The 23,115-nt window shown below is 38.5% G+C and overlaps 1 protein-coding gene across 3 annotated transcripts in view; it reads right to left on the reverse strand.

Annotated features, from left to right (window-relative positions):
- Positions 1-15,824, reverse strand: part of nfe2 (nuclear factor, erythroid 2) — a 78,304-nt gene extending 62,480 nt beyond the window's left edge. The window contains exon 1 of one of the 3 annotated variants that reach the window (XM_051925073.1): positions 15,487-15,824. The gene's annotated coding sequence lies outside the window, so the exon portion shown is untranslated. The remainder of the gene's footprint in view (positions 1-15,486) is intronic. The other 2 variants (XM_051925071.1, XM_051925069.1) reach the window with 2 other exon arrangements.
- Between the last annotated feature and the right edge of the window lie 7,291 nt (positions 15,825-23,115).

Below are 23,115 nucleotides of genomic sequence, written 5' to 3' on the forward strand. Positions count from 1 at the left end.
AACCCAACAAGGCCTGCCAGTCCTAGTAACTTAATTCCGGTAAAATAACATTGAATACCATAATCCTAATCGAGGATCCTTAAAGTCCTACAGTCACTTAATCCATGAGTCTGTGGGTCTCGGTGTGAAAAGAAACTTCCTAATGTTTGTGTAAAATTTCCCCTTCACAAGTTTCCAGCTGTGTCCTCGTGTTCTTGATGACCTCATTTTAAAGTCACCATCTGATCCACTGCACTAATTCTCTTCATCATTTTGCACACTTCAGTCAGGTCTCCTCTTCATCTCTGTAAAGGCTCAGCTCCTTTAATCTTCATAACTCACCCCCTGTAGCCCTCAATCAGCCTCGTCGCTCTTCTCTGGACTTTCTCCAGTGCTGCTGTGTCTTTATGGAGTCTTAAACTGACCACAGTACTCAAGATGAGGCCTCACGGTGTGTTATAAAGCTTGAGCAGACCCTCCTGGGACTTGTACTCCACACATCAAGGCACTATATAACCTGACATTCTGTTAGCCTTCTTCATGGCTTCTGAACACTGTCGGGAAGTCCATAGCTTAGAGTCCACTATGACTCCTAAATCCTTCTCATAAGGTGGACTCTCAATTTTCAGACATTAGAACATTGGAACACTCTGTACGAGAACAGGCCATTCAGCCCAACAAAGCCCACCAGTCCTCTCCACTTAATTTTTCCAAAATAACATCAAGTCAAGTTTTGAAAGTCCCTAAAGTCCTCCTGTCCACCACACTACTTGGTCTCTTATTCCAAGTGTCTATCGTTCTTTGTATAAAGAAAAACTTCTTAATGTTTGTGTGACATTTCCCCTTCACAAGTTTCCAGCTGTGTCCCCGTGTTCTTGATGAACTCATTTTAAAGTCACTGTCTGATCCACTGCACTAATTCCCTTCATCATTTTGCACACGTCAGTCAGGTCTCCTCTTCATCACTGTAAAGGCTCAGCTCTTTTAGTCATCATAATTCACCCCCTGTAGCCCTCAATCAGCCTCGTCGCTCTTCTCTGGACTTTCTCCAGTGCTGCTGTGTCTTTATGGTGTCATGAACTGACCACAGGACTCCAGATGAGGCCTCACCAGTGTGTTATAAAGACCTGAGCAGAACCTCCTGTGACTTGTACTCCACACATCAAGGTGCTATATAACCTGACATGCTATTAGAACATTAGAACACTCTACACAAGAACAGGCCATTCAGCCCACCAAGCTCCCCTGTCTTATCCACTTAATTCTTCTAAAATAACATCAAGTTGAGTGATGAATGTCACTGCAGTCCTCCTGTCCACCACACTACCTGGTCACTTATTCCAAATGTCTATCATTCTTTGTGTGAAGAGAAACTTCCTAATGTTTGTGTGACATTTCCCCTTCACTAGTTTCCAACTGTGTCCCCATTGAATTCATTTTAAAGTCACCGTCTGATCCACTGCACTAATTCCCTTCCTCATTTTGCACACGTCAGTCAGGTCTCCTCTTCATCACTGTAATGGCTCAGCTCTTTAAATCTTCATAGCTCACTCCCTGTAGCCCTCAATCAGCCTTGTCGCTCTTCTCTGGACTTTTTAATCCCAAATGTTGGATAGAAATTGAAAAGGCTCTGAACAAAATCACAGCATACAACCACAACTGATCTACGATTGAACAGAAACACATCTGAGTTCATGACACTGATGAGGAGTTTACCCTGAAAGCAGACGCTCACCACAAGCAGACTTTCATGAAGAACGGCGACGCCGCTGCTGATGGACCAGGAGCTGCACTGGCCGTCTGATCATCAGGTCTGCATGATTACAGACAATGGGGAACACCATCAGTGTCAGTTTAACTCCACAGAATTTAAATTTGAAAAATGAGGGACTTTGTAAGGCTGCGGAGTATGAAGAGCCCTGCGGGGGTCGTACAGGTGGGACGTAAAATCTCTCGTGCGTATGGTGGACGTGTTTCTTATCTTTGGAGCACCGCTTTAAGTTTTTCTTCTTCCTTTTCATGCTGTCTTGTTTAGCTTTGTTTTTGTTTTTTTGTTTGTTATTCTTTTGGACTACAATTTTATATTTTATAATATGAAATAATACAAAGTTTGCACTGTGCAATTTTAAATCAATTTTATATGTAATATAATATTATTTTAACAGTCATTGCATTGAAGTATAATTTCAGATTTTTTTTATATATTATTGAATAAAAAAATGGCCTTGTATTTATTCTCAGCCATTGCATTTAACTATAATCATATATTTTATAGCTTTAAATATTATTACTTATAATGATATAAAAATCTGCAGTCATTGCATTGAACTACAATTGTATAATATAAAATCTTTCAAGGCTTACATTTTATAATTTTAAAATAAATTATTTTATAATGCTTTCTACTATAATAATCCCCAGTCATTGCATTGAAGTATAATATTATATAATATGTTATAACATAAACATGTGCATCTTATTTATTCTCAATCATTGTATTGAAGTCTAATTTTATAAAATGTTAGAAAATATTACTACATGTGAATCAGTTTTAAATCATTTTAGATGCGTATCTACTATAATAGTTCTCAGTCACTGAATTGAAGTGCAATTTTATAATATTTTGTAAAATAAAATATTACAAGATTTGCACAATAATTTTAAAATAATTGTTTCACACTTTTGCTTTAATTATCCTCAGATGTTGCACTGAAGTATCATTTTAAAACATTTTATAATATAATTTTATTACATTAATTTAGTTATGATTTTGCACTATAATTATTCTCAGAGATTGCATATAAGTGTAATTTTTATAATATTTTATAATAAGAGAGTTTATAATAGTGTGCACTATAAATATCTTATTATGTCGTGGAACTTTAATTTTACATTTTAATAGCATGTAACTTTATTCAAATTTTCACTGCAATTGCTCTCAGTCAATGCATTGAATTGTAAAATATTTTAATATTATATCATTTTATTACTATTTTATCCTCAGTCATAGCTTTGAAATATATTTTTTTAATATTTTAATAATCCATCCATCCATCCATTTTCCAACCCGCTGAATCCGAACACAGGGTCACGGGGGTCTGCTGGAGCCAATCCCAGCCAACACAGGGCACAAGGCAGGAACCAATCCCGGGCAGGGTGCCAACCCACCGCAGTATTTTAATAATAATAATAATTATTATTATTATCAGTTATGGCACTAAAGTTTGTTTTTCTAATTTTTAGATTATTATTATTATTACATTTTTCAAGCGGCAGACACACACACACGCGCGGCCCCCACTCAGTCAGACATGTCAAACGCCGGAGTCCGAGGCGCCGTCGCTCGTAGCTTTGCTCCAGAAATGTGTTTATTAAAATCTCCTGTAAATTGTCTGAGTGTAGGACTCTTACCAGGCTATTTTATTTTATTTTTATTAATAAATAATAATAATAATTGTATTAATTAATACTATATTATTCATCTACTGAGGAAAATAACAAAATTAATTACTGGTTCGTTTAATTCCATCGGAAGTGAAAAGTAACATCTGTTTCCTTAAATGAAGCATATAATGTGATGTTCCCTTTTATGTTATTTTGTAAATCGAAGCATTAATGATTTATTGTCGGGCTGTTCCAGTTCAAGTTCCACATTTACCATTAGTGCCAACTTTAAGCCTGGGTGACGCACAAACTTTACCGATCAAATCGTGCGAGTAATTCCGTATGAGCACCCGTTATCTTTGTTAGTTCCACACTTTTCACTTTTCTCTTCTCGATTGAAAGTTCACAGGTGGTGCACGTCAGTTAACGGAGATGCACGAACAGTTGCGGAGATTCCGGAATGCAGTCGAAAGTGTACGGAAATTGACGAAAGCGCTGGGTGCAGTCGTGACCTCCGCAGACGGGATCGAATGTAACTGGGTGGGTTGGGCGATGTGTGTGCGCGAAGTCCATGCCAGTGCGTTATGCTGTACTCCAGCGGCGTGCCTCCAAAATTCAGTCGGATGCATTCTGTTTTAAAAGGGGTCTAAATATACAATTGATTATCTAGCTCTGGATCAAAGGGGCAATGGGTTCAAGGCAGAAACTAACACTGGACGGCTCTTATTCATTTCATATGCATCTGAAAGTTAAATCTGTCGTGTGGTGAAAGATCCTGCCATGATCCCTATGATTGCACGGATAGGCTCCAGCTCCCCCGGCGATCCTGCTCAGGATAAGCGGGTTTGGAAAATGGATGTATAAACTTACATGATTTAGGAGGATTTACAAAGTTACAAAGAACAAAATCTTACATGCATGTATTTAATATGAAGATTAATGATACATCATTTTTTTTGAGTTATGGTTGCTATAGTCTTAGTAATAAAAAAGTGAGATGAACCTGAGCACTTCAAGCATAAATGCTTGCGAGTTCCTGCGCTGATCTCCTCGGCAAACACAAATGTGCGCCTCGATTGAGTCAGGAGCTACGTAACGCCCCGCCCCAAAGCCAGTATTTCCACGCCCCGCCTCCTTTACCGCCTCTAAGCTTTTATCACCACGCCCCGCATCCTTTTCCGCCTCTAACCCTGTATCTCCACGCCCCGCCTCCTTTTCCTCCTCTAAGCCTGTATCTCCACGCCCCGCCTCCTTTTCCGCCTCTAAGCCTGCATCTCCACGCCCCGCCTTTTCCCTGCCCCAAACTCAGTAGCTCCACGCCCCGCTTCCTCTCCCCGCCCGAAAGCCAGCATCTCCACGCCCTGCTTCATCTCCCCGCCTCAAACTCAGTAGCTCCACGCTCCCGCCTCCTGGCCCCGCCCCGATTCGCCCCCAGCTTTCTCACTCACACACACACACACACTACTGCGAGGTGCGTCACGCTTGGTTTATTAAGAGTTTGCGCAGTTCGCGATTGCGTTGTGTTGATGACTTTTTTTTTTAAATTTCTTGCAAGTAATGTTTTTGTGATGTTATTTTGCATCGTCGAGTGTTTTCTTGGAAGTTTGTAAGCGCGCAGGATTCTTTGGAATACGTTTACCTAAACTACTGAGTCTGCGGTTACAACTGCCGGCGCTGATATCGTAACTCCCGCTTTACTCATCGACACGTCTTCTTCCAAAATTAAGTTTTCATTTGAGGTCTTCAGGACTTAAGTCAGACTCTAGTGTTTTTCCGACGACATTTTAACATTTTGAACATTTATAGGGAGATGGCAAGACCACAAAGCTTGTCCCACGTATTGGATTCAAGGTGGCATAAAAGGCAAAGCGAAGCGCACCTGAGGCACCTACCACAGGGCATTTGGGCCAATGTGAGTAAAGTTGATGGCCAGGACGACAAGTTATAGTGAAGGGAAAGCGGAGCAGACACGTGCAGGGGGTGAAAATGTGACATTCAAGTGAAAAAAGACTCTGAAAAGACTCGGAACCAAGTCAGAAACATCAGTTCATAAGGCGCCTTCCACAATGACAATGACCACGAACCTTCACTTGGCGCTGCGTGTAATCCAGTAATCGATCTTCTTGCTGTATAGCGCCTTTCCCACAGAGACCTTGCACAGAATACCTTAGACAGCAACAATCAATCTGTTCCACACTAGCATTGATAGCCAGAAACATATAACTAGTCTTTTTATCATATAGCGCCTTTCACAGGGACAGGAGCATTTCTAATTTATCACATGTCACAGGTAGCACTAGCATAGAGTGCTCCGCAAAGCAAATAATATGAATTGCAGTCAGTACATCATATAGCACCTTTGACAGGGTCCAGCACTGCCAACTGAGCGCAACACCAATTCTCGTTCTTTATGGTGTATTGTGCCTTTGATCAGTAACACTGGTAGCAAGTGCTCCCCAATGCAATCTTCAACGTCTTCTACATAGCACCTTTCACAAGGAGCATCAGCACAAAGGGCCTCCAAAAGCAAACCATCAGTCTTTGTTATATAGTACCTTTTCAAACGGAGCACAAGCACAAAGTGGTGCGCAAATGATCTACTAAATCATTGTTATATAGTGCCTTTCACAGGGAGCAGCAAGTAGCACAGATGGTATTCAGCAAATCCTCAGTCTTTATCTTATATAGTGCCTTTCACAGGGAGCAGAAGGGCACAAAAATAATCAAAAAGCACTTTACATTAGTTGATGTACTGCTTTTTACAGGGAGTGCCTTGAAAAGCAAATAATCAATAATTTATTTTATATAGTGCCTTTGGTAAGGAGCACAAACACAAAATAGCACACAAATAATCCACCAGATCTTTACCTTATTATGTATAACGCATTTCACAGGGAGCTCTAGCTAGTAGTAGTGATATAAAAGCAAATAATCGATATTTTATATAGTGCCTTTCACAGCAAGCATAAGCACAAGTGACGCATGAATCAAATAAACTACTGTACTTAATATATACATTATATAATGTATTTAACAGAGAGCACAAGCACAGAGTGTCTCACAAAAATAAATCTTATTTAACTTAGAGACAAATAAACTTCTGTTTATCATATAGCGCCTTTTCTATCTATCTATCTATCTATCTATCTATCTATCTATCTATCTATCTATCTATCTATCTATCTATCTATCTAATCAGCTATATAGCGCCTTTCACATCTATCTATCTATCTATCTATCTATCTATCTATCTATCTATCTATCTATCTATCAGCTATATAGCGCCATTCACATCTATCTATCTATCTATCTATCTATCTATCTATCTATCTATCTATCTATCTATCTAATCAGCTATATAGCGCCTTTCACATCTATCTATCTATCTATCTATCTATCTATCTATCTATCTATCTATCTATCTATCTATCTATCTATCTATCTAATCAGCTATATAGCATCTTTCACATCTATCTATCTGTCTATCTATCTATCTTTCAGCTATATAGCGCATTTCACATCTATCTATCTATCTATCTATCTATCTATCTATCTATCTATCTATCTATCTATCTATATATCTATCTATGTGTATTATATAGTGCCTTTCACATGGCGCTGAACAATGTGCCCCATAAAGTTATTATGCAGACGCTGCACACACACAGTTCCTCCCAAGCCAGATATTTCACTTTTATCTTCTATTCTGTCCAAGTAAGCAGTCAGGATTTCTTCAAAGTGTTTTCCCAGACTCGCTCCCGTCCATTTACCCATCCATCCTTTTGCCAGGTCATTTATCCTAATATTTTTGGGCACAGCATGCCAGGCTGTCACAGGGCACACTCATTTATATTCGTCCAGCTTGATGTCACTAATCCCACTGATAGACACTCATGTCCTGCAGAGCCACACTGACGCCAGGAGAACATTTAAACTCCATCCTGGGGCCACCTTGGTCTTTTTATCCATTTCCCTTTTTGTCCTTTGTTTCCCCAGTAGGCCATTGTCTCACAGCATTTGGCCCTTCAGATGATTTCATAGTGCAGTCACTCACAGGGCATTTGATCAAATAAAAGGCTGAGCACCGGTGCCCCTGTAATTGAGCTCTGTGGTGCCAGGGCTGGCAGCTCCCCCCAATCCCCCCTCCTCCTCTCACTTTTTTGAATGCCAGCCGTGGCCCTCCATGCCTAGAAGTAAGTAAGTGTGAGCGAGAGTGCGACCAAAGGGCAGTGCCTGCCTCTTGAGGAGCAGGAGCATTATGATGGGCTGCTCAGTGACAGCAATGGCACTAGTGGTGACATGAATCTGAAAATGCAGTTTTGACATTATAATTTGATTCTCTTTATTCCTGTTGAATATTCATTATGTATGCTTATTCATTGCAATATTGTGGTCAGTCAACCGACCATTCTGTCCATTCAAACACCATTCACTCAGACCACTTGTTCAACCAGTTAGTTGTCAATGCATAAATGAAGGGGTGAATCCATCAATGGCTCAATGGATGAATGAATGAGTTCACCTGCTCATCAGTCCACTTGTCTGTTCATCCACCAATGGGTTAATAAATGAATGAATCCATCAATAGATTAATAAACATACAAGTCCATTAATTCATCAATTAAATTATGAATGAATTAATCCATCCATCTATCCACGGATTAATGAACACATGAAGTACTTAATGAATGAATCCATCTGTGAATTCATAAAGAAATAAACCCATCTACAGTATGCATTAATGAATATAAGAATTATTCAGCAAATGACTCCATCTGTCCATCAACTCATTAATGAACAAATTCATCCATCAACCCCTTGTTTGATTAATCAATGAATCCGCCCAACTCAGCATCAATGGATTTTTGAATGAATGAATTAATTCCATCTATCTGTCTGTCAGTCCATCCATCCCAGCATAATTGTATCCATCAATTTATTAATGAATGAGTGAATCAATCAATCCATCCATCCATGGCCAAAAGAGCCCCTTATCCATGAAGACACCCAGCAATGAGCCGATCAGTCGATGAACAAATAACTAAGTGAAGGGGTCTGTCAACCACTTGGGACCCTCCTGCCAGGACTCATCAGAAGAGCCTGGCACTGGCAGAGTAAGGCAGGGGGGCACACAGGAAGACACTTACTGCCATTTGCCATATCTATCTATCTATCTATCTATCTATCTATCTATCTATCTATCTATCTATCTATCTATCTATCTATCTATCTATCTTATAGCTCCTTTCATATTGATCTGTCTATCAGTTATATAGTGCCTTTCACACTATCTTTCTATATATCTTTTGATTATATAGCACTTTTCATATCTATCTATCTATCTATCTATCTATCTATCTATCTATCTATCTATCTATCTATCTATCTATCTATCATATAGTGCCTTTTCTCTATCTATCTATCTATCTATTATATAGTGCCTTTCACATCTATCTATCTATCTATCTATCTATCTATCTATCTATCTATCTATCTATCTATCTATCTATCTATCTATAATATAGTGCCTTTTCTCTATCTATCTATCTATCTATCTATCTATCTATCTATCTATCTATCTATCTATCTATCATATAGTGCCTTTTCTCTATCTATCTATCTATCTATCTATCTATCTATCTATCTATCTATCTATCTATCTATCTATCTATCATATAGTGCCTTTTCTCTATCTATCTATCTATCTATCTATCTATCTATCTATCTATCTATCTATCTATCTATCTATCTATTATATAGTGCCTTTCACATCTATCTATCTATTATATAGTGCCTTTCACATCTATCTATCTATCTATCTATCTATCTATCTATCTATCTATCTATCTATCTATCTATCTATCTATCTATCTATCATATAGTGCCTTTTCTCTATCTATCTATCTATCTATCTATCTATCTATCTATCTATCTATCTATCTATCTATCTATCTATCTATCTATCTATCTATTAAATAGTGTATTTCATATCTATCTATCTATCTATCTATCTATCTATCTATCTATCTATCTATCTATCTATCTATCTATCTATCTATCTATCTATCTATTATATAGTGCCTTTCACATCTATCTATCTATCTATCTATCTATCTATCTATCTATCTATCTATCTATCTATCTATCTATCTATCATATAGTGCCTTTTCTCTATCTATCTATCTATCTATCTATCTATCTATCTATCTATCTATCTATCTATCTATCATATAGTGCCTTTTCTCTATCTATCTATCTATCTATCTATCTATCTATCTATCTATCTATCTATCTATCTATCTATCTATCTATCTATCTATCATATAGTGCCTTTTCTCTATCTATCTATCTATCTATCTATTATATAGTGCCTTTCACATCTATCTATCTATCTATCTATCTATCTATCTATCTATCTATCTATCTATCTATCTATCTATCTATCTATCTATCTATCTATCTATCATATAGTGCCTTTTCTCTATCTATCTATCTATCTATCTATCTATCTATCTATCTATCTATCTATCTATCTATCTATCTATCTATCTATCTATCATATAGTGCCTTTTCTCTATCTATCTATCTATCTATTATATAGTGCCTTTCACATCTATCTATCTATCTATCTATCTATCTATCTATCTATCTATCTATCTATCTATCATATAGTGCCTTTTCTCTATCTATCTATCTATCTATCTATCTATCTATCTATCTATCTATCTATCTATCTATCTATCTATCTATCTATCTATCTATCTATCTATCTATTAAATAGTGTATTTCATATCTATCTATCTATCTATCTATCTATCTATCTATCTATCTATCTATTATATAGTGCCTTTCACATCTATCTATCTATCTATCTATCTATCTATCTATCTATCTATCTATCTATCTATCTATCTATCTATCTATCTATCTATCTATCATATAGTGCCTTTTCTCTATCTATCTATCTATCTATCTATCTATCTATCTATCTATCTATCTATCTATCTATCTATCTATCTATCTATCTATCTATCTATCTATCTATCATATAGTGCCTTTTCTCTATCTATCTATCTATCTATCTATCTATCTATCTATCTATCTATCTATCTATCTATCTATCTATCTATCATATAGTGCCTTTTCTCTATCTATCTATCTATCTATCTATCTATCTATCTATCTATCTATCTATCTATCTATCTATCTATCTATCTATTTTGACTGTACTAGATTTGCTAAATCTTTTTATCCTTTTTACTTTCTCATATTCGAAGTATAGGGAAAGTAACAGTAATCCTCCAAAAGTTCCATTTGGAGATTTGGAATAATCTCGACGTTTTAGACCTACCTGAGTCCGAAAATACCATTTTTGGAATTATGTCTGTCTCTGTGTGTGTGTTAACACGATAACTTGAGAACAGTTTCACTTCGATCCACCAAATGTTGCACACAAGTCTTAGGTACAAAGCGTTGATTTCGATCAACTTTTGGGCTTTCTCCGCTAGCCGGAAGTGATACTTTATTTGTTTTATCTACCTCCTAATTATCCAAACAAGATCTCCTCAGTTTATTTATGCATGTTAATACACGTGTGCAGTTTCCAGATGCGAACCTTCACTTTGGGACTATAGCCTTTTCCAAGTGGTTGTATTAGGTGTACTGAGTGACACTCTCAGGTCCCCGCAGGTCTTCTGCTCGCCCGGCAGCTTCAGTCAAGAAGACAACATGCAGCTCCGATCCCACTGCCACGTGTTATTTGTGTGTCGGTGTATCGCAGGGCCGCTGTGTATATACAAGTACTGTAAGCAGACAGTAGCCTGCGGATGCAGTATAGTATAGTATAGTATAGTATAGTATAGTATAGTATAGTACAGTACAGTACAGTACAGTACAGTACAATATAGTCCACACTACACAAGTTCTCGTATTTTCAGCCCTTGTGACTGTCTTGCGCCTCTAACTGACATGGACTGTATGTATTTTTTATGAAGTGAGAGTACAATTAAAAATTGACGCAAAGTAAAAATGAAACAACGCACGACGCCGGCACAGAGGTTATTGTGTTTGGCTCGCGGCTGCCATAAGTGAATGCAAATGGGATTTTATTTCCATGTCATTGTGGGTTTTCCTCGAGTGACTGTGCCAAACCCCCCCCCCCCCCCCCACCCCACCCACCCCCCCTCCCCCCCCCTTAATTTCGAGGTTTGCTGAACTAGCGACTCTAACTTCGTCCCTGACGCGTGTCCGACTTGTGTGCCCAGTTGCTTTTATGTAGTCCGGCAATAACAGCAGCAGGAGTCTCAAGTGTCCCTGTCCTTGATTTTTAACTGAATGGATGGATGGATAAACATAAATGTACAGCCCCAAATCAGGAAAAGTTGGGCCGGTATGGAAAATGAAAATAAAAAAAAAAAACAAAAACAAAAAACGCAGTAATTTTTAAATGTACTTTGCCTTTCATTTCATGGCAGGCAGTCGGAACCCAAGATATTTCATGTCCTGTCTGGTCAGCTTCAGCTCATTTGTCAAAGTCAAAGTCCATTTCAAGATCGCTGAGTTTCTTTTTTTATTTGCATCTTCCATGCCATCCCAAGTTTTTCTGAACTTTAGCTGTGTATAGTCAATAGCAGCCTAATACGTAAATCTACAGTACATGCACATGTGCTCACGTGTGGTGGGATTTATGATAAAAGAAAGTTTCTTTGTAGAAATATGTAAAGATAAAGACAGACTCTCATCGCAACTTCAAAATCTCAAAAATACGTGACCATGAAATCGACCTGGGGGGGGGGGGGGGGGGCACCCTGTACATAAACAATATGGTGTGTGTTCAGAAATCTATCTCCTTTATAGTAATGCATAGGGTTAAAAACACAATGAAGACCCAAGAGATACAGACAGGAGCCTCGAGCAGGACAGCGGAGCGGAGTGTTGGTTTGAGCACAGTTCATCCATCCAGCCACGTGCTGAACCCGCAGGAGGCCATTGCAGCAATCGCAGGGTGCAACAGGGTGCCACTTAGACACATCTGGGGAAAACTTTAGCGTCACCCATCCATGTGATGAGCATTTGGACTGTGGGAGGAAAGCAGGGACAGGGAGAACAAGCAAAGTGCACACAGTAACCACGTGGATGTGGAGACACCTGGTCTACCCGCTGTGAAGGAGCACTGCCATCATTGAACTGCCACTATAATACTACCCTATATTATATTATATTATGTTATATTACAGGGGGTGGGGCAATGTCAGTCCTGGAGGGCCGCAGTGGCTGCAGGTTTTCATTACAACCCAATTGCTTAATTAGAAGTCAATCCTCGCCAATCTCAGACTCTTATATAATGTTATGGCTTGTTAGTGTGCTAACAAGTTCTTATATCATAGATGTTTTCATTTCCCAGGATATCATCCAAATGATTTGAAGCCTAAAATACATAGTTTTCAGTCTGTCATATTTTTCTCTTAAGCATTTTATTAATCCACATAGCGCAGGATGAACACACACAGGTGTGAATGGAAACAAATTAGATGGAGACCTGCTGGCTGCTTTGTCATGTTCATCTTATTGGTAAAATGGGGCCATTAAAACACAGCGAATGAGGCTTTTCAAGACTGAAATCAGAAATTGATGGTGGGGGGCTTAATAAACAAGACCACCAAAATAAAGCATCAAAATGTCATTTGAGCAATAAGGGCTTCATCAGCAATGATTGACTTCTAATTAAGAACCAGGGGTGGAACGAAAACCTGCAGCCACTGCGGCCCTCCAGGAACGTCACTGTTATATAATATTATATTATAAGGCAGGAATGTATATTATATTATATTATATTATATTATATTATATTATATTATATTATATTATATTATCCATCCATGTTCCAACTCTGCTTAATTCTTTGAGCAGTGTCATTTTGAACCTGGATCCCATCTACAAATCATAAAGTGTAAGGCAGGAACAGCACATCAACAGGGCACCAGTCCATCAGATTATATTATATTATATTATATTATATTATATTATATTATATTATATTATATTATATTATACTATAGTATACTATAGTATAGTATAGTATTAAACAAGAATGGATATTAAATTATATTAAATTATATTATAGTATAGTATACTATAAGAAAAGAATGTATATTATAGTATAGTATAGTACAAGGCAAGAATGTATAGTATAGTATAGTATAGTATAGTATAGTATAGTATAGTATAAAACAAGAATGTATATTATATTATATTATATTATATTATATTATATTATATTATATTATATTATAGTACAAGGCAAGAATGGAGAGTATAGTATAGTATAGTATAAAACAAGAATGGATATTATATTATATTAAATTATATTATAGTATAGTATAGTATAAGAAAAGAATATATATTATATTATAGTATAGTACAAGGCAAGAATGTATAGTATAGTATAGTATAGTATAGTATAGTATAGTATAGTATAAAACAAGAATGGATATTATATTATATTAAATTATATTATAGTATAGTATAGTATAAGAAAAGAATATATATTATATTATAGTATAGTACAAGGCAAGAATATATAGTATAGTATAGTATAGTATAGTATAGTATAGTATAGTATAGTATAGTATAGTATAAAACAAGAATGTATATTATGTTATATTATATTATAGTACAAGGCAAGAATGGAGATTATAGTATAGTATAGTATAGTATAAAACAAGAATGGATATTATATTATATTAAATTATATTATAGTATAGTATAGTATAAGAAAAGAATATATATTATATTATAGTATAGTACAAGGCAAGAATATATAGTATAGTATAGTATAGTATAAAACAAGAATGTATATTATATTATATTATATTATATTATATTATATTATATTATATTATATTATATTATATTATATTAACCAGGGCAGCACAGTGGCACAATGGTAGCACTACTGCTTCACAGTAAGGAGACCAAGGTTCACATCCCAGATCCTCTATCCATGGAATCTGCATGTCCACACCATGTGGAGTTTGCATGTTCTCGCTGTGTCTGCATGAGTTTCCCCAGGGTGCTCTGGTTTCCTCCAACAGTTCAAAGACATGACAGTTAGGTGAATTGGTGTTCAAGACTAAGCGGGTAAGAAATTATCCATCCATCCATCTTTTGAACCTGCTTAATCCAGAGCAGAGTCATGGGGAAGCTAGAGTCCACCCCAGCACGTATCAGATACAACACAGGAACATATATTATATTATATTATATTATATTATATTATATTATATTATATTATATTATATTATATTATATTATATTATATTATATTATATTTCTTTTCAAATCTGCTTGATGCAGCTCACGGTTCCAGTGTGTCAGCTCTCTGTTATTGAATGCAAATCAAGAGCCAACTCAGAATGGGACATCAGTTCATCCCAAGCCTCCCCCCCCTCTCTCACACACACACACACACACACACACACACACACACACACACACACGCGCACACACATGCACACACGCCCGGAGCCATTTCAGATTTGCCTGACAAGCACGTTTTTGGAATCTGAAAGGATACCCAGAGTATCCAGAAACAGCCACAGAGACACAGAGACAACATGCAGCCTGCACACAGACACTGGCTGGGCATGGGATTTCAATGGAGTTTACTGGAGCAGTGAGACCCCAGCATGCCCCCCATATGATATTATAGTGTATTGCATTGTATTCCATTGCACTATGAAGTACTGCACTTTATTGTAATGGTGTACATTACAATTTTAGAATAAGATGGTACACCTCGTATCATCCTATAGTGTATTACACTTCTGCACACATGTCATCCTATAGTAGCATTACAAGTCCACAAGCTCTCGTATTCATGCTGTCCTATCAGTTCTGCAACATGCAGGCTGGGTCGGTGTCACCCCGGAATGGTTTCAGTCCCCATTTCCCTTCACCTTTCATGCCCTTTTCCAATAGAGTTATGACCCCCTCTACCCCCACCTCCGGGCACCATCTCTCCCTCATTGCTGTCCACAGAACTTCACAAAAAGAACTTCCCTGAGCTCAGACAAGCTCAAACACCCTCAGCTCAGACTAATGCGGGACCCACGGCTGACTTACCTGAGTTTCATGTCTGTGTGCAGAATGGCGGGCACAGCCAGTAAGAAAGGGAGACTGCAAGTGTCAGGTGGGCAATGGTGTCAGGGTCTCCAGTGGCGAGTGTAATCCCAGTTCATGACAGCACTGAGAAGCAGCCAGTTAACAGCCCAGAAGGAAGGTGGCAGCAGGCTGCCCAAGCCGGTGTCCGAGCGGTGGGAGCTGAGCGCGTCCAGCAGGTGTCTGTTGCTGTCCCTGGCGGGGCTGCCGCTCTCTCTCTCTCTCTCTCTGCTGCTCACTCTCTCTCTCCCTCGCTCGCTCGCCCTCCCTCCTCCCTCAAAGCCACACAAACTATCTCTGTTGGTTAATCTTACATAACTGGGATGAGTTACGATAGACCTGCCCCCCCCACCCCCACCAATGCCTTTCTGACTCTGCCTCACACACATACAAACACGCACACACATCCTCATCATGCATCTCCTTCTGAAATATTTTGAGTTAAACAGAAAAACCACAGATGACTCATGACCCGCCCCCTTATTATTGCCCCCCCCCCCAGTCCCCATATCAATGCCACAAGTGACAATCACTTCTCCTTGCCCCCCCTCCTCCTCAAATGTCATGTGTGACTGGACCTCCTGATGGCCCACTACTGGAGCACCCACCAGCCAGCAGCCCCCAAAAACCACACATCCTGCATTCCTGGCAGAGCCTCTCCAGCTCCCTATCTCAGCCCAGCAAGCCCTGGTGAGCCGGCCGTCTTATCAGGCACAGGCACTGCAGCCAAAAATAAAGAGAACGGGGGCTTCGCTTTTATGTTCAGGGGCAGATCTGGGGAATACAGCGCCTGTAATGCTAGAGATGTCTCATGACAACTACTATTATATAGTGCCTTTCATATCTATCTATATTTTTTGTAGTGTCCTATTTATCTGTCCATACATTTGTTATATAGTGCCTTTCATATCGATTGATTATAGGCACTGCAGCCAAAAACACAAAGAATTGCAGCTCTTATTTTCTGCCACTGGGGTGAAGGCATGCACTGTGTAGGACATATAGTGACATTTGGAGCAGAGCTGTCTCATGTCAACTAGAATTATATAGTGCCTTTCATATATATCTTTTATATAATGCCCTATCTTCATATTATATATTGCCTTTCATATTAATATATCATAGGCACTAGAACCAAAATAACAAGAGAACAGGATCATCTATTGTATGCTCAGTGGCAGAGGACACCAGCTACCTAGGAGATATAGTGCCTTTTTGTTTGGGGGTGTCTCATAGTGTCTTTCAAATCATCTATCTATCTATCTATCTATCTATCTATCTATCTATCTATCTATCTATCTATCTATCTATCTATCTATCTATCTATCTATCTATTATATAGTGCCTTTCACATCTATCTATCTATTATTATATAGTGCCTTTCATTTCTATCTATCTATCTATCTATCTATCTATCTATCTATCTATCTATCTATTATATAGTGCCTTTCACATCTATCTATCTATCTATTTATCTATCTATCTATCTATTGTGCCTTTCACATCTATCTATCTATTATTATATAGTGCCTTTCATATCTATCTATCTATCTATCTATCTATCTATCTATCTATCTATCTATCTATCTATTATTATATAGTGCCTTTCATTTCTATCTATCTATCTATTATATGGTGCCTTTCACTCTATCTATCTATCTATCTATCTATCTATCTATCTATCTATCTATCTATCTATCTATCTATTATATAGTGCCTTTCACATCTATCTATCTATCTATCTATCTATCTATCTATCTATCTATCTATCTATCTATCTATCTATTATTATATAGTGCCTTTCATTTCTATCTATCTATCTATCTATCTATCTATCTATCTATCTATCTATCTATCTGTCTATCTATCTATCTATCTGTCTATCTATCTGTCTATCTATCTATCTATTATTATTATATAGTGCCTTTCATTTCTATCTATCTATCTATTATATGGTGCCTTTCACTCTATCTATCTATCTATCTATCTATCTATCTATCTATCTATCTATCTATCTATCTATCTATCTATTTATCTATCTATCTATCTATTATATAGTGCCTTTCACATCTATCTATCTATCTATCTATCTATCTATCTATCTATCTATCTATCTATCTATCTATCTATTATATAGTGCCTTTCACATCTATCTATCTATCTATCTATCTATCTATCTATCTATCTATCTATCTATCTATCTATCTATCTATTATATAGTGCCTTATACATATCTATCTATCTATCTATCTATCTATCTATCTATCTATCTATCTATCTATCTATCTATTATTATTATATAGTGCCTTTCATTTCTATCTATCTATCTATTATATGGTGCCTTTCACTCTATCTATCTATCTATCTATCTATCTATCTATCTATCTATCTATCTATCTATCTATCTATCTATCTATCTATTATATGGTGCCTTTCACTCTATCTATCTATCTATCTATCTATCTATCTATCTATCTATCTATCTATCTATCTATCTATCTATCTATCTATCTATCTATTATATAGTGCCTTTCACATCTATCTATCTATCTATCTATCTATCTATCTATCTATCTATCTATCTATCTATCTATCTATCTATTATATAGTGCCTTTCACATCTATCTATCTATCTATCTATCTATCTATCTATCTATCTATCTATCTATCTATCTATCTATCTATCTATCTATCTATCTATCTATCTATCTATTATATAGTGCCTTATACATATCTATCTATCTATCTATCTATCTATCTATCTATCTATCTATCTATCTATCTATCTATCTATCTATCTATCTATCTATCTATTATTATTATATAGTGCCTTTCATTTCTATCTATCTATCTATTATATGGTGCCTTTCACTCTATCTATCTATCTATCTATCTATCTATCTATCTATCTATCTATTATATGGTGCCTTTCACTCTATCTATCTATCTATCTATTATATAGTGCCTTTTATATCTGTATATTAAAGGTACCACAGCCAAAATTAAAAGAACAGGGGCTTCTAATTTTTGCTCAAGAACAAAGGCTTGGGTCATCTGGGAAATATAGTGCCTTTCAAGATGGTGGTGTTTTATAACAGCTAATGTTATTTAGTGTCTTTCACACCAATTATAGGCTCTACTTTCATAATTGAAAATAATGGGGGCTTCTCTTTTTTTGCTCGGGGTAGAAGGTGCTAGCTGTCTAGTACATATAGTGCTTTTTGGGGGTCTAGGTGAATCTCATGCCCACTGCCTTCAATCCTATCAGAGAGATGCTTGCAAAGGCAGACGTCTTCAGGCACCCATCCAGGATATGGAATGGAAATCACCTGGGGCTGAAGTGTCCTATGTCTATGGTGGGATGGCGGCAGCCCCCGAAGTGCAGAGTGCAGGAGAACAAGTGGACGCTGTCGCTTTAAGTCCAGCTGAGTTGGAATGCACAACTCTGTTAGAAAAGAAAGGTGCCATTGTACCTGGCTGGTGAGCGGAGCAGCAGTACAAAGCCATTGAGAGACTGGCAGGGGGAGCGGGGGGTTAGGTAAGGGGGCAGTCACACCCCTGAGCTTTACGCTAAGCTGTATGATGACTGAGTGCACCTCAGTGCTTAAGGATGGGATGTCTGGTGGTTTTGAGCACCTTGGAGTACGACTCCGGGTCACAGTGAGGGGTCCAGGGGGGGTTGTCCAATCATACTCCGCTCTTTCAGGCTCAGAGATGGGACACGATGCAGGGCCATTTATTCAGTAGGAATGAAGTCCAGTTGTGAGGTCACCACTCATGGGTGGAGTGGAGTGGAGTGAGTGCGTCCATGTAGGTTCACTGCCATCCACGTTTTCAGGGGTCCCATTCTCTTTGACGTCTTCAGCTCCATGGCTGGTATCCACTCCTCACACCCCGGGACACAGCCAGTCAAGAATCTCCTGCCCCCAAGAGAGCATTTGAATCCCACATCAGAGAAACCGTCGACGAGTCCCACCTCCCCTCCCCCACCGTGCTCTGACCACAGTGGGAGATGGAGGATTCCAGTCTGAACGTACAGGAAACGTCCCACAGCTGCACACCACGGACCACCACAGGCCGCTGTCAGGGGGCTGACGTCTAGACGGTGACCCACTGCCTCTGGTGCCCTGGTGAAACAATGACCAAGGAGGGAGGTGGGTGGAGACAGCAGGGGGTCTGGTAGTAAAGAGAGAGAGAGAGAGAGGTACAGAGTGAGAGAGGAAAAGAGTGTGAAGAACACAAGGAATAAGAGAAAAAAGTGAGATGGACAATGTTGGGGAGAGTGTAAGGAGTGAAGCAGGGATAAGTAAAGGCCCCAAGAGGGAGACATAAAAGTGAGAAGAACAATGTGAGGTCAATATAAAGGAGAAATAAAAACAGAGAGGGGATGAGCCATCAGCAGTGAGGGGTAAGAGTGAGAAGAAAGAGTGAAACAGATTGAGACAACGACAAGAAGAGTGAACCAAAGATGAAATGAGAGACAGTGTGCAGAAAGGGTAAAACAAGAGTGAAACAGGGAGTGGAAAAGAGCAACAGGAGTTTTGAAAAAGGAAAGACAGATAAGAGTGTGGAGTGAGTGAGAAGAAACAGTGAAGCAGAGAGAGTAAGAGATCCAAAGAGTGGCACAAAATATAAGGGTGAGAAACTCAGTGCAGAAGAGTATGGAATAGAGAGAGAAACAAGGGTGAGAAAAAATCAACAAGAGTGACAAAAAGAGTGAGAGTTAACAGTGAGAGGGACAAGGTGGGGAGAGTGAGAAGAAATCTTGAAATAAACTGTGGAAGACAACAGGAGTATCACAGACCACAAGACATAAGAGTGAGAAGGAGAGTCTGGGGAGAGTGTAAAGAATGCTGAAAAGGGGATTGGAAAAGGTAAGAGTAAAAAATGAGTGACAGAGGCAGTGTGGGAAGAGTGTAAGGAAAGAGTGAAGCAGGGATAGGAAAAGTCAACAAGAGTAGGAAATAAGAGTGAGAGGAACAGTGTGGGGACAATATGAAGAAGGAACGAAAGCGACAAATCAAAAGCCATCAAGAGTGAAACATAAGAGTGAGAGGGACACTCTAGGTAGAGTGTAAAGAAAGAGTGAAAGGGACAGGAAAAGAGCAACACAAGTAGAGAAGAATGACTGAGACATAAGAAGGCAGGAGAATCTTTGGGAAAAGTGAGGAGAAGTCATGAAACAGAGAGAGTAGGAGACACCAAGAGTGATGTAAAGAGTGAGAGATAAGAGAAAGACACTCAATACGGGGAGAGTGAGAAGAAAGAGGGACTCAGGGATAGAAAAAAGAACAAGAGTGATGCAAAGTTTGAGAAATAACAGTGAGAGGGACAGTGTGGGGAGAGTGACAAGGAATTCTGGAACAGACAAACAGGAAAACAAGAGTGATGTGAGAAGTGAGAGGCAAAACACGAGGGGGATACATTGTGAGGAGTGTTAAGAAAGAGTGAAACCAGCGAAAGGCCATAAGAGTACCACAGACCAGAAGACATCAGAGTGAAAAGTGTGTGTAAAAAATGAAATGGGGATTGGAAAATGGAAGAGTGAAAAAAGAGTGAGAGAGGCAGTGTGGGAAGACTGTAAAGACAGAGTGAAATCAGGATTGAAAAATGGAAAGTGAAAAAGTGAGAGAGGCAGTGTGTGTGTGGGAGAATGAGAAGGAATAATGAAAGACAAAGGAAAAGACATCAAGAGTGATGCAAAGAGTGACAAATGAAATAGATGCACAGTTTGAGGAGAGTAAGAAAAATGGTGAAACAGACAGAAAGGCAACAAGAGTGATGCAAAGAGGAAGAGGTAAGTGTGAGAAGGCAAGTTTGTGGAAAGTGTTAAGAAAGAGTGAAACTGGGATGAAAAAGACAACAACAGGGACACAAAATAAGCGGCATACATTATGTTATAGGAAGAGAGTGGGGAAGAGTGGGACAGAGAGGAAATTCTGACTGGAGTGAGCTAAAGAGTGACTGATGAATTACAATGACAAAATGGGGACAGTGAGAAGGAACAGTTAAAGTGAAAGGAAAACATAAGAAGAGTAGCCTACAAAGAGTGAGAGGAGTGTAAAGTGTGAGGAGAGTGTAAAGGAAGAGTAAAACAGAGAGGAAACTGCAATAAGAGTGAGTGATAAGAGCAAAGGGGACAGGGCAGCAAGAAAAATCCAAAATCATTTAAAGAAGAGTGAAGAGTGAAGACTGTCACAAAGACAAACAAGCAGACGTAGCATAGAGAGAGAAAGAGTGTAAATCTGACTGGAACAAAGAGATGTAAAAAAATGTAAAATATAGTGTTGAGAGAGAGGGAGGGAAAAGAAGAGTGAAAAGAAAGAGTGAGGCAAAGAAAGCAGAAAAATAAGAGTATAGAGAAAATGACTTCAGCAGAAAAGAGTGAGATATGATTAAAATATGAGTGATCAAGTGAGAGTGAGTGAGAGAGAGAGAGAGAATGCACAATAACAGTGAACTGGCACAATTCAGTGGTAAAGAGAGTGAGAGCAAATCAAAGAGTGACACGGTGAAAAGAGGCACAAGAGTGAGAAATGTGATGTCATATTACTTTAATAAATATGTGTATTTGAGAGAAAGGGAGGAGAAAAAAGAGTGACATGGGCATAAAGAGAATAGAAGGTAAAGTGTGAGAGAGGAAAGTTGAAAGGAGTGAATGAGAGTGAAAACAAACATGAGAGAGTGAAGAGAGGAGAGAATGAAAAGAGTAAGAAACTGAGAGAAAATGAAAATAGTGATATAAAGTTAGGAAAACTGGAGTGAGCCTGGAGTGTAAAAGAGAGAGTGAAGCAAGCCACAGAACATCCATCCATCCATTTTCCAACCCGTTGAATCCGAACACAGGGTCATGGGGGTCTGCTGGAGGGAATCCCAGGGCACAAGGCAGGAACCAATCCCAGGCAGGGTGCCAACCCACCGCAGGACACACACAAACACACCCACACACCAAGCACACACACTAGGGCCAATCTAGAATCGCCAATCCACCTAACCTGCGTGTCTTTGGACTGTGGGAGGAAACCCATGCAGACACGGGGAGAACATGCAAACTCCATGTAGGGAGGACCCGGGAAGCGAACCACAGGTCTCCTTACTGCGAGGCAGCAGCACTACCCACTGTGCCACCATGCCGCCACCATACACCATAGAAAAGAAAAAAATACTAGAGAGTGTTTCAAAATGGAGAAGAAAACCAAAGAGTGCAAATGCAATGACTCAAAGACAGACCGTAAATAAAAGAGTGACATGGAGAGAGGGAGAGAGAAAGTGACACAAAGAGAGTGAGAGATGTATTGTCATGCTTGGAATGTACAGAGAGAAACAGAAGAAAGCTAAAAAGAGTAAAGCTAATATGATGAGAGAGAAGGAGGAAGAAAGAGTGACAGAGTGAAAAGAATGAGAGACAAAAAGAGAGAGGGTGAAAAAGCAAAAATGCACCGTAGAAGAGTGAGTCGAGATCTACACGACAGAGGAGAATCAAGTGACATAAAGCCAGTTTTGAATTTGAAACAAGTGAAACAAAGAAAGAGTGCAAAGAGTGATTAAGAATAAGAGGGGAGAAAGTGAAAAGAAAGGCAGAGAGGAAATAAG

Source organism: Erpetoichthys calabaricus, chromosome 3 (assembly GCF_900747795.2).
Source record: "Erpetoichthys calabaricus chromosome 3, fErpCal1.3, whole genome shotgun sequence".
NCBI lineage: Eukaryota > Metazoa > Chordata > Cladistia > Polypteriformes > Polypteridae > Erpetoichthys > Erpetoichthys calabaricus.